This window comes from Artemia franciscana, chromosome 18 (assembly GCF_032884065.1).
Source record: "Artemia franciscana chromosome 18, ASM3288406v1, whole genome shotgun sequence".
NCBI lineage: Eukaryota > Metazoa > Arthropoda > Branchiopoda > Anostraca > Artemiidae > Artemia > Artemia franciscana.
The window spans coordinates 36,696,407-36,707,065 of NC_088880.1; the positions used below are offsets into that span (position 1 = coordinate 36,696,407).

At 30.9% G+C, this 10,659-nt stretch overlaps 1 long non-coding RNA gene across 2 annotated transcripts in view; it reads right to left on the reverse strand.

The window, feature by feature from the left end:
• Positions 1-9,698, reverse strand: part of LOC136038966 (uncharacterized) — a 42,469-nt gene extending 32,771 nt beyond the window's left edge. Inside the window, exons 1-3 of one of the 2 annotated variants that reach the window (XR_010620347.1) lie at positions 8,950-9,698; positions 3,521-3,684; positions 1,207-1,409 (exon numbers count right to left, since the gene is read on the reverse strand). This is a non-coding gene — a long non-coding RNA (uncharacterized LOC136038966). The remainder of the gene's footprint in view (positions 1-1,206; positions 1,410-3,520; positions 3,685-8,949) is intronic. The other variant, XR_010620348.1, reaches the window with a different exon arrangement.
• Positions 9,699-10,659: the final 961 nt, after the last annotated feature.

Sequence of the window (10,659 nt, forward strand, 5' to 3'; positions counted from 1 at the left end):
GTATCAGTGCATCTATATGAAAACAGTAGTTTTGCGGATGTGCAGACCCGTAATAAGTATTCGTCTGTGTATATATATTTAGGTTAAGGCCTCATTCAAGTGCTGGTCTATATTAGTCACTAATTTAGGCAAACAGTCTTCCTTTTCTCCTTCTGTCTCTTTCATGTTTTTTTTTTTTTTTTTTTTTTTTTTTTTTTTTTTTTTTTTTTTTTTTTTTTTTTTTTTTTTTTTTTTTTTTTTTTTTATGTGTGTGCTGTTGCATTGGCGATTTCTCTTTTCATGATATATATATATATATATATATATATATATATATATATATATATAGGCAAGTGTGTATTCTCCTGATGAGCCCTTGTGTTGGGTTGTTGCCTCTTAATTTTTTTTTTTTTTTTTTTTTTTTTTTTTTTTTTTTTTTTTTTTTTTTTTTTTTTTTTTTTTTTTTTTTTTTTTTTTTTTTTTTTTTTTTTTTTTTAATGTTTGGTAAATTTTTTTTTTTGTGCTGTTGCACTGGTGATTTTTCTTTTCATTATATATATATATATATATATATATATATATATATATATATATATATATATATATATATATATATGGGTCGATAGCATCACCCCTGAAAAAAACAAAAAAACAGATCTGTCTTTTGGCAAAAAATACAAAATTCCACATTTTTTAGATAGAAGCTTGAAACACTGTATAATGGGGTTCTCTGATACGTTGAATCTGATGGTGTAAATTTCGTTAAGATTCGATAACTTTTAGGAGTTCGTAACCACGAACTGTTTGAAACACCATTTGTGCAATGAGGGACTTTTTGTGCTCCTAGTAGCCATAGACGTTCCATGTGCTTTTCTTCTTTGCCTCCAGTCAAAATATTAAATTTAAAAATTAGTTTAAGTCAAAATGGTTATTTCATGGATTTCGTTTCTTGAATTTTTGAAAAAAATCAAAGCGTGAATTTCAGACCAGTTACTTTTTAAAATTTTAGGAAAGATAAGAAAGATTAAAAAAAATATCACAAAAAAAAATCAAAGAATCGATAAAAAGCTTAAAGGATGGTTTTTAATCTCATACAGAAAAGAGCAAAGGTGAAAATAAAAACCATCCTACAGAAAAGAATAGCTCTTTACTACGAATTGTTAGAAAAAAAAGAAAATTGAAAATAGATGAAAAGGATAAAAATGAAAAAAGAAAGTCATTACATACTTGATACATTTGTTTTGCGAGTTCAATCATATTCTTTGCCAACTGTGTAGCATGTTCTTGATACATATTTTCTGCGTCTTTGACCTGGCTCTTTGCCAATTCTGTAAACTGGAATGATTGTTCTACCTCTGTCCTTATCCCTTGAATATCTGCTACCTTTTTTGTTTCTTCTGGGCTCTTCATTTCTGTTTTTAAAATTTTAGCTAAAAGAAAAGTTTTCTTTTCGTTATTCAGAATCTAGACTGCGATTGCTGCTGATCAGTGTTAGTTTCAAAAACTGGAATATTCAAAATTTGTCTAAAAGTACTTTAACAACTCATGTCCTGCTTAATCTTTTCTGTAAGATTGGGAAAAAAAAAAAATCAGCCATTACTTAACGCAAAAAGCAAAAGAATGTATAGAAATTCAAGTAGGCTACTTTGTTACAGCCAACCCTTTCATTTTATGGTTTTCAATATGATCTATAGGAATGAAAGGTTATTACAGCCTGTCAAACAGAACAATTTCTTAGACATTGACATGGAATCACTAATACCGTACATTTGGAGGAGGGTACCAGATGCTTCATTACCCCTGAAAAAAAAAACACGCAACCGTCGCATCCGTGATCTGTCTTCTGGCAAAAAATACAAAATTCCACATTTTTTAGATAGAAGCTTGAAACACTGTTTAATGGGGTTCTCTGATCCGCTGAATCTGATAGTGTAATTTTCGTTAAGATTCGATAACTTTTAGGAGCTCGGTACCACGAACTGTTTGAAACACCATTTGTGCAATGAGGGACTTTTTGTGTTTCTAGTAGCCATAGACGTATTATTGTTAATAGATGCCAGACCGTAGGAAAATTTGCAAGTTCCATGTGCTTTCTTCTTTGCCTCCAGTCAAAATATTAAATTTCAAAATTAGTTTCAGTCAAAATGGTTATTTCATGGATTTCGTTTCTTGAATTTTTGAAAAAAATCAAAGTGTGAATTTCAGACCAGTTACTTTTTTAAATTTCAGGAAAGGTAAGAAAGATTAAAAAAAATATCACATAAAAAAAAATCAAAGAATCGATAAAAAGCTTAAAGGACAGTTTTTAATCTCATACAGAAAAGAGCAAAGGTGAAAATGAAAAAGGACAATATTTGTTAATAAGAGAATTAAAAATAAACTGTACCACAAGTCAAAAACCAAATGTCTCCACTTCACAAACAAAAGACATTATCAAAGGGGGACTAGCTTGAACAAACCTATCAAAAATGTTTGAGAAAACTCTGAAAAACACATAACAAAAAAAAAAACCATTCAAGTCCAACCTGGGCATTGAATGAAAAACTCAGACCTATCAATTGGTGTCAATACAAGGAAATTTTCGATGGGGTGAGGGGGCAAATTTACAATTTAGCGTAAAGAGCAGGACGTTGAGGAGGGGACAACCCCTTTCATATACAGAATAATTTTTGTTCGTTTTAAGTTTTAATGTCGGTTCTTACTTTCAGTAACAAAAACTTGTTTTTTTATTCAATTTCTGAACAATTTTGAATTAATGCAGGTTTTGATTTTGGCTCGCTGTGCATGAATAACTAAAACGAAATTTGCATTTTAAGTTTACTTTTTTGGTTAAATAGCGAACTTTTTATTGAACTAAATAGAACGTTTTTATTACGAATAAAGACACATAACTTAAAAGTTAAATTACATTACGAGCTTCTATATACGTATATTATGTTTCCTATATGACGAGGGTCATATCCTCGTCAAAACCTCGTTCTTTACACTATAGTTTGAATGTTGTCCCAATTCTGTGCGACTAGCCCCTGAATCACAAAGGCCGTTTAATTTGAATAAAAAGCTCTTTTGAAAATGCTAAAAGTACTTTAGCCTAAAGAGTGAGGTATCTAGGAGGGGATGAACCCCCTCATATACATAATATTTTCTGATTAGTTTTAAGTTTTAATGTGGAACCCTCTACAGTATTGAACCTGATACACTAAATCTATTAAGATTCACTAATCATTAATTCTAAATAATTAAGATTCTATGACTTTTAGGGGGTGTTTTCTCCTTTTTTGAAAAACAAGGCCAATTTTTGCAAGCTTTTTACTTTTGATGGGTAACACAAAACTTGATCAAACTTGTATATTTAAAATCAGCATAAAATCCAAATTCTGTTGATCTATGTATTGATATCAAAATTCTGTTTTTGAGTGTTTTGGTTACTATTGAGCCTGTTAGCTCCTTAATATAGCTCTTTACTACGAATTGTTAGAAACAAAGGAAAATTGAAAATAGATGAAAAAGATATAAATGAAAAAAGAAAGTCATTACATACTTGATACATTTGTTCTGCCTTTTGAAAAGATTTGTGTTCTGACAATATGCTCTTTGCCAATTCTGTAATCTGGAATAATTGTTCTACCTCTGTCCTTATCCCTTGAATATCTGCTACCTTTTTTGCCTCTTCTGGGCTCTTCATTTCTGATTTTAAATTTTTAGCTAAAAGAAAAGTTTTCCTTTCGTTATTCAGAATCTAGACTGCGATTGCTACTTATCAATATTAGTTTCAAAAACTGGAATATTTAAAATTTGTCGAAAAGTATTTTAACAACTCATGTCCTGCTTAATCTTTCCTGTAAGATTGGGAGGTAGCAAAGGTTTGGTAAAATCAAAACTGTGTCAGTTTGCCTTACTATAGGCATTGCAACCAGAATCTAATGGTAATGGTAACGGTAAAAAAATCAGCCATTACCTAACGCAAAAAGCAAAAGAATGTATAGAAATTCAAGTACTAAGTTATGGCCAACCCCTTCATTTTATGGTTTTCAATATAATCTATAGGAATAAAAGGTTATTATAGCCTGTCAAACAGAACAATTTCTTAGACATTGACATGGAATCACTAATACCATACATTTAGAGGAGGGTACCAGAGGCTCACGGCTGTGATTAGAAGACAAATGATCATGAGAATCCATAAACAGAAGTCTGCTGCGTGCTAAATACTATATATATATATATATATATATATATATATATATATATATATATATATATATATATATATATATATATATATATATATATATATATATATAGATAGTAACGGGTGCTGTATTTAAAAGAGGAACGTAGTGAAAAATCATCAAAAATAATTTAGTTGTCTTTTTTTATCCACACATTGTGCTGTTCAAATTTGGGGGGGGGGAGTAATTGTGTTGGTGTTTCTTTTTTCAATATAAATACAAAAAAGTTGTGTTCAATAAGAAATACAAAAAGTGACGTTTATTAAAGTTTAGAAACAGCAAATTTTAGTCCACCCCCTCCCTTTGGCCATTGGACACGCCCCTAGTCAGCCAGCCGACCAATCTGAGACAAAAACTAAGCTGCTTTCATTCAAATGTATACATTAAAGTTAAGGCATTCAAGCTAGTCAAATACTCATTCAGAAAATTTAGATAAATCCAATAGTACAAAATACAACAAGCAGTGATGCGTTTCTTGTGCATTATTAAGTCATCTATGGCAGATTTTAAGTTGGGAAATTTGGCTAATACCTTTGTAGACTTGGAAGCTAATGCCTCCTGTTAGACTTGGAAATGAATATCTATTTTCAGTTCTGATATAAATCTCTTTCTTTCGGTTCTAGTTTCCTTTCTGTTTAGCTCTCATTTGGTTTCGTTTATGTATATTTTTGATCATTCTCTAAAACATATTCCAATTACTTTATTTCGTTTGTTTTTGTGCTTATTATAAATTATCTTTTGTTTTATCATTTATCATTTATTTTAATTTTATATATTAAATTTTTACGAATTGTTTACTTATTTTTTTTGACAATTTTTTATTTGCCCTCATATAAATGCAAACATGAGTGCCTTATATGAAGGTTTTTTGGTTAGATTTCCATGTTTTTACAGTTAAGTTATTCAAACGAAATATGTACGTTTTTAACAATGAAGTACACATAAGCGTTTGTAATTTAAAATGGAGGGACAAACAAAATAGTGCTAAAAATAATATGATATGCTGCCACTATGATATAACCACCCATCAAAAACAGAAATGAAGCAGAGTGCCTTGCATAACGAAAAATTCCAACCGTTCAGAAGGGGACACAGTTCAGATCCCGGTTTTAGACATTCTGTACTTATGAGCAGGTGTCCACCATCTATGGATATGACACTACTGTCTTATAAAGTTGCTGAAATTAAACTTTCATCTTAATACTTCCCTTTTTAAAATGTATTTTGTCCAGTGTGGTATTTATCTTAACAATTCCCATTTTATTTGTCCTTTTGTGGTTTATTTTCATACAACTATTTTTTTAAATAAAAACTGTTTTATTCAAGTACAAATCACAAACAAAATTCTATATGCTGTTCTGGGGATGTATTGTCTGGACTGCAGGGAGAAAGAAGAAAAAAAAAACTAAAAAGAATTTTGGGTTATAACTATTCAATTACAATCTGCTCAAAACAAAGCTGAAGCAAAACGGCTTACTGACAAACGGTTCAAACCAGGCCAAGGAATATTCACCCCAAGGTGGCAGAAAAATGATACGAAAAAATTTAAAAGAAATAAATAAGAAAGACAGAGGGAACAATGAAATTATCCCAAAATTAAAATAATTTTACAATCTTTAAGAGAACCATGATTAAAATAATTTTACCATCTTTTAAAGACCCCATATGAGAGACACTTTTTAGCCAAATCAGGAGCTAGGTCTTCTAAGTTGCATGAGAGGCAGTCGGGGAATTGCAATCTGACCTTAGTGACAAACTGAAAGGCATTCAAATCTTACCAGAAATACAAAGTTAGTACAGAGTACCATAAGAAACAAAAGATGGACTAGTTCTATAGGCTGCAGAAACACAGTTTGGAGGACAAAAACTAAGATATGATCACGTTTCAGTTGACCTATTAAATACTGATAGTGAATTGGAATTTTGCATTTGTTTCTTCAAAAATATGATTGGTGACCAACAGTGACTAAATCTTACTTATAACAATTAACTTTTTTGAAATTATGCAATTGACATATTCATCATTCATAGTGAAATTTCACTGATATCAAGACTCAAATATTGGTAATTTAAGTAATCAGAATTTGTCGTGAAATATTTACCATGCAATGTATATGGTTGACTTGTAAGAGGCTGGCGCTGGTACTGATAAGTAAAAATCCATACCATCTACAACTAACAACTGCAACTACAACTAACTTTTAGAATTTGAGAACAGTTTTGTCCTTAAAAAAAAATTAAACAATAAGAATTCATTGGCTCCCAAAGCCAAGTATGATGAATGATTTTATTGAGTGAATAACAAAAAGAACAAGTTTTTTCACTGAAAGTAAAGAGCAACATTAAAACTTAAACAAACAGAAATTACTCCATACATGAAAGGGGCTGACCCCTCATCAATGCTCCACTCCTTAGGGTAAAGTGTTTTGTTACTTTAAGAAGAGTTGTGACAGAGAGGCAATTCTTAGCGTAAAGAACAAGGCGTTGGTGAGAGGACAGCCCCTGTCATATATGGAATAATTTCTGTTTGTTTTAAGCTTTAACGTCACTCTTTACTTCCAGTTGAAAAAAAACTTTCAATTTTTACTTTCAGTTATTATTATATAATTTCTGATCGTTTTTCAGTAATGCCAGGAAATCTGGCAACTCCTCCTCTGAAAAATCCCCAAGGATTTATTCTCCAGGCAATTCAATTCTGGTGAAGATTTAACCTTGACACTCTTAATATCTCCATGCATAAAATTGAGTAAGCCATGGGAAAGCAAGACATAAGAAGAATTTTGTATAGGAATTCTGGCATATTCCCCCAGTGTAAAGTTTCCCCTGAAAAATTCACTCCTGAAAACTTATCTCCCCATGGAAAATCCCACCAGTAAAAAACTGATTCCCTAACTCCCCCCTGAAAATGTATGTATACATCCCAATAACAAATGCTAAACACAAACAATAGGCAAATTTGTGACTTAAAGGCTTTTTCCCAGAGACTGTGGGGGGGGGGCTGTCCTGATATCTAAAAAGGCATATAAATTTGGCCTTTCAACTACACCAAATAAAATTGCTATCTTGAAATTTTGATCAGACAACTTTGAAAAAAAGGGGCATGGGAAAGGACCTAGTTACCCTCCAATTTTTTTGGGTCACTAGGGCACTAGAAATTTTAAATTCCATTCAAATGAGATCTCTTTTGACATTCTATGGCCACAGGGTCAACATTTTCACCCCTGGGGAAAACAAAAATAAACACACATCTGTGATCTTTCTTCTGGCAAAAATACCAAATTCCACATTTCTTCAGCTAAGTGCTTGATTTTCATAAGGGTTCTATGACTCAAAGGGGCATTTTCTCCTTTTTTAACATTCATGCTAATATTTTCAGGCTTGTAACCCTTCATAGGTAAGACTAAACTTAATGAAACTTATATATTTGAAATCAACATAAAACTTTGATTCTTTTTATATTTCTATTGGTATCAAAATTATGTTTTTTAGAGTTTTGGTTACTATTGAGCCAGGTTACTCCTTACTTACAATTTGTTTTCAGGAACGGTTTGACTAAAACCATACAGAGTACTTCACTATCTAATCTAAAAAATACAACACATAGAGCACATCACAAATACATCAACAAAATACAATCTAATAAATAGCAAAAAGGAAAACAAAACTAGATAATATCCAGTCTCTTTGCTTGGATAAAGTAGGCTAAAATGGCTCTTTGTTAAACAAATTAACATTAATATTGAAAATATCTTAGCTAAAAAAGACTGGAATTTAAATTGCATTTTGGTTCTTTCATTTTTTACAATCTTATAATCAAAAAGATAATGATATAAAGTCTCTTTGTCCCCACAATCACAAGTGGAACAATTAATTCAATTAATTCTACTTAAAAATGAATTTAATTTACCATGACCAGTAGCCTATCAACTTTTGTTAGTGTATAATTAGGAGAATTTTTTCCAACTTGAAGAGGGTCAATATGATCAGTAAAAAACTGAAGGGTCCAGGGTTTAACAGCTTGGCAGAATAACTTATACCATTTAAAATATAGGTTTTAGTGTAAGGTTTTCTGAATTTCATTTATAGTATTAAAGGTACAGAAGGAATTACCAAGTACATAATTTGCTTGCAAGTCAGTATAATATGTATGTTCATTTAATTTATGGTTATTCAGGGTGGCCAGTAATCAGGCTTTCCTCTCTTTAGATATCTGGTGAGAGTTTTCTCTTTGGCTCTAAAGTCAATAGGATGGGATCCTGCTATAGCCATTATTGTATCTGTTTTAGCAAATAAAAAGGCATTGGAAATTGAAACCATAGAATTTCTTTGAACATATACTAACTTTTTTACAATTTTTGTTACCAGTGCTGACAACCATACAGGTACTTTCTTATGCCAAATATTTAAGACCCCAAGTGGTTATGGCAGTGCAGCTTTTAAACTTTATTTGCAGTCTTTTTCTTTTTTTAATAGCAGTGCAAAAGAATATTGTGGAGAGGGGTGTATACAGGAAGATGCAGTTAAAAGCTTGACAATGGACATAAATATAGTTTATTTGTACCTTATCCTTATAAATATAGTTATAAATATAGTATATTTGTACCTTATGCTTATACCAAAAAGGCAGGAAAAAATAAAGGTACCATAAATTTGCACATTAGGGGGGTGTATTAAATCAAATACATAATTTAACCTAACCTAACCACCTCTATATATAGAATATTTCATTAAAATCTACCTTCATCGTGGATTGTTTCACGAAAGAACCTAACTTCACTTATTGAGTATGTTCTGAATAATACACAAGCACCAAAATAAAAAAAGAGATAGGCCTATGACTCCTTAGACTTCGGGTGCGTTTGTTTACTTGTCCGATTACTAATCTGATTAATCCAAGCGTTTTTTTAGACATATATGACGTCAGAGGTTAGTCGGATTATCCCCACAAACGCTCAGGATTACTTGTCCGTGGGCTGGCACTTTATAACCCCCAAATAAAAAGATTATTTGAGGATTGTGACGTCAATGCTATATATTTTTTTAAATGGATAAACATGTGAAATCGTTAAGTCTAGAGAAAAGACAAGGAAACTGTAAATAATAGAAATAATCTTAGCTTTTCAGTGACCTGTAAGTAATATTATGCATATTCCTTAGTATCTAAAGGGTTTTTGGTGTTCTAGGCCTGTCTTGCATAGGCTAAGCTTCATAAGGAGTCAGAAGAAAAGTTTTTTTGTTATTAAAAAGGTTGATTCTTAGGGAGGCAGCTATCACATTGGTGAGTTAGTCAAATGTTATTATATCAAACAGGCCTAGTTTCTAAACCATCCTATAATTATTAGTTGGAAAAAATTTAGAATGATTAGGCCAATACCTATAGCCTTTTATATAGTCTATATTTGTTGAGACTGCTATTTAAACTGGATTTTTAAGATACAGTAGGGGTAAAATTTTACTTTAGCTACTTTTGGCTATCTTTGAAAGAGGTTAGGCTAGGAAAATGAAACTTTCAGGGATGTGTCTACATGCTAAAGTATTTCCCAGGAAGGTATTTTGAAGTACCTACTTCTACTTCTTTTCCCTCTAAAGGGTCCTGAAATTTTTGGGTGCCTTATTTTTTTGGTCATCAGTTTCTTTTTCTCTGGCCTTAGTTCTTAATTATTCTGGCCTTAGACAACTCCTGTTGATTGAGCAGAACTTTAAGCCATAACACTGTTTTTTTCTAATTCTAGAAATAATCTTTTATGCCACCTCATTATAGGTTAAATATATGGCTCATATTATTTATTCTCCATGAATTTTGTTTTATTTGATTTCATTGATGTCAGTTGCTTTCTGTTAAAAATATATTTATTTTTTTACATCAAGCTTCTTCTTTTGTGAAAAAATTTGAACTGTTTTTCTTTTTATATATTGTATAAAATGTAAAGGAATACCTGGCCCTTCATTTCACAGATTCAACTGAAAGTATTAGAGGCATCTTACATCAAAATTCATTTGACACATTTTAATGTTTTTTTTTTTTTAGATGACATAGGACACCATTAAAGTTTTGCATTTGCTTTGCTAAAAATTGTCTTAAAAAGTGCCAAGTTTAGAGAGTTATGTTAATATTTTTCTTGCTGATGAGTATAATTTTTTTTTTAATTCCTTCTGTTTAAAGAATTTTAGAGAGATTCTGAGCCAACCATGGGTATATTGTTGTTACAAATGATTTTTCTCAAATGGGGTTGTGGAAAACAAGTAGAACATATAATTTCTCTTTTTTTATTATTTCAAAACCAGAATATCACAAAACTAAGCATTAATATTGCTGATTGTACCTTAAGTAAATACAATCCCTGATGGAGTTTTGTTGATACCTGTTTAAAAATTTATTTGTCTTAATGAAATACATATTGTTTGTGGGACAGCAATGAGCAACTATGACTTGAGTTATTTTTTTTTT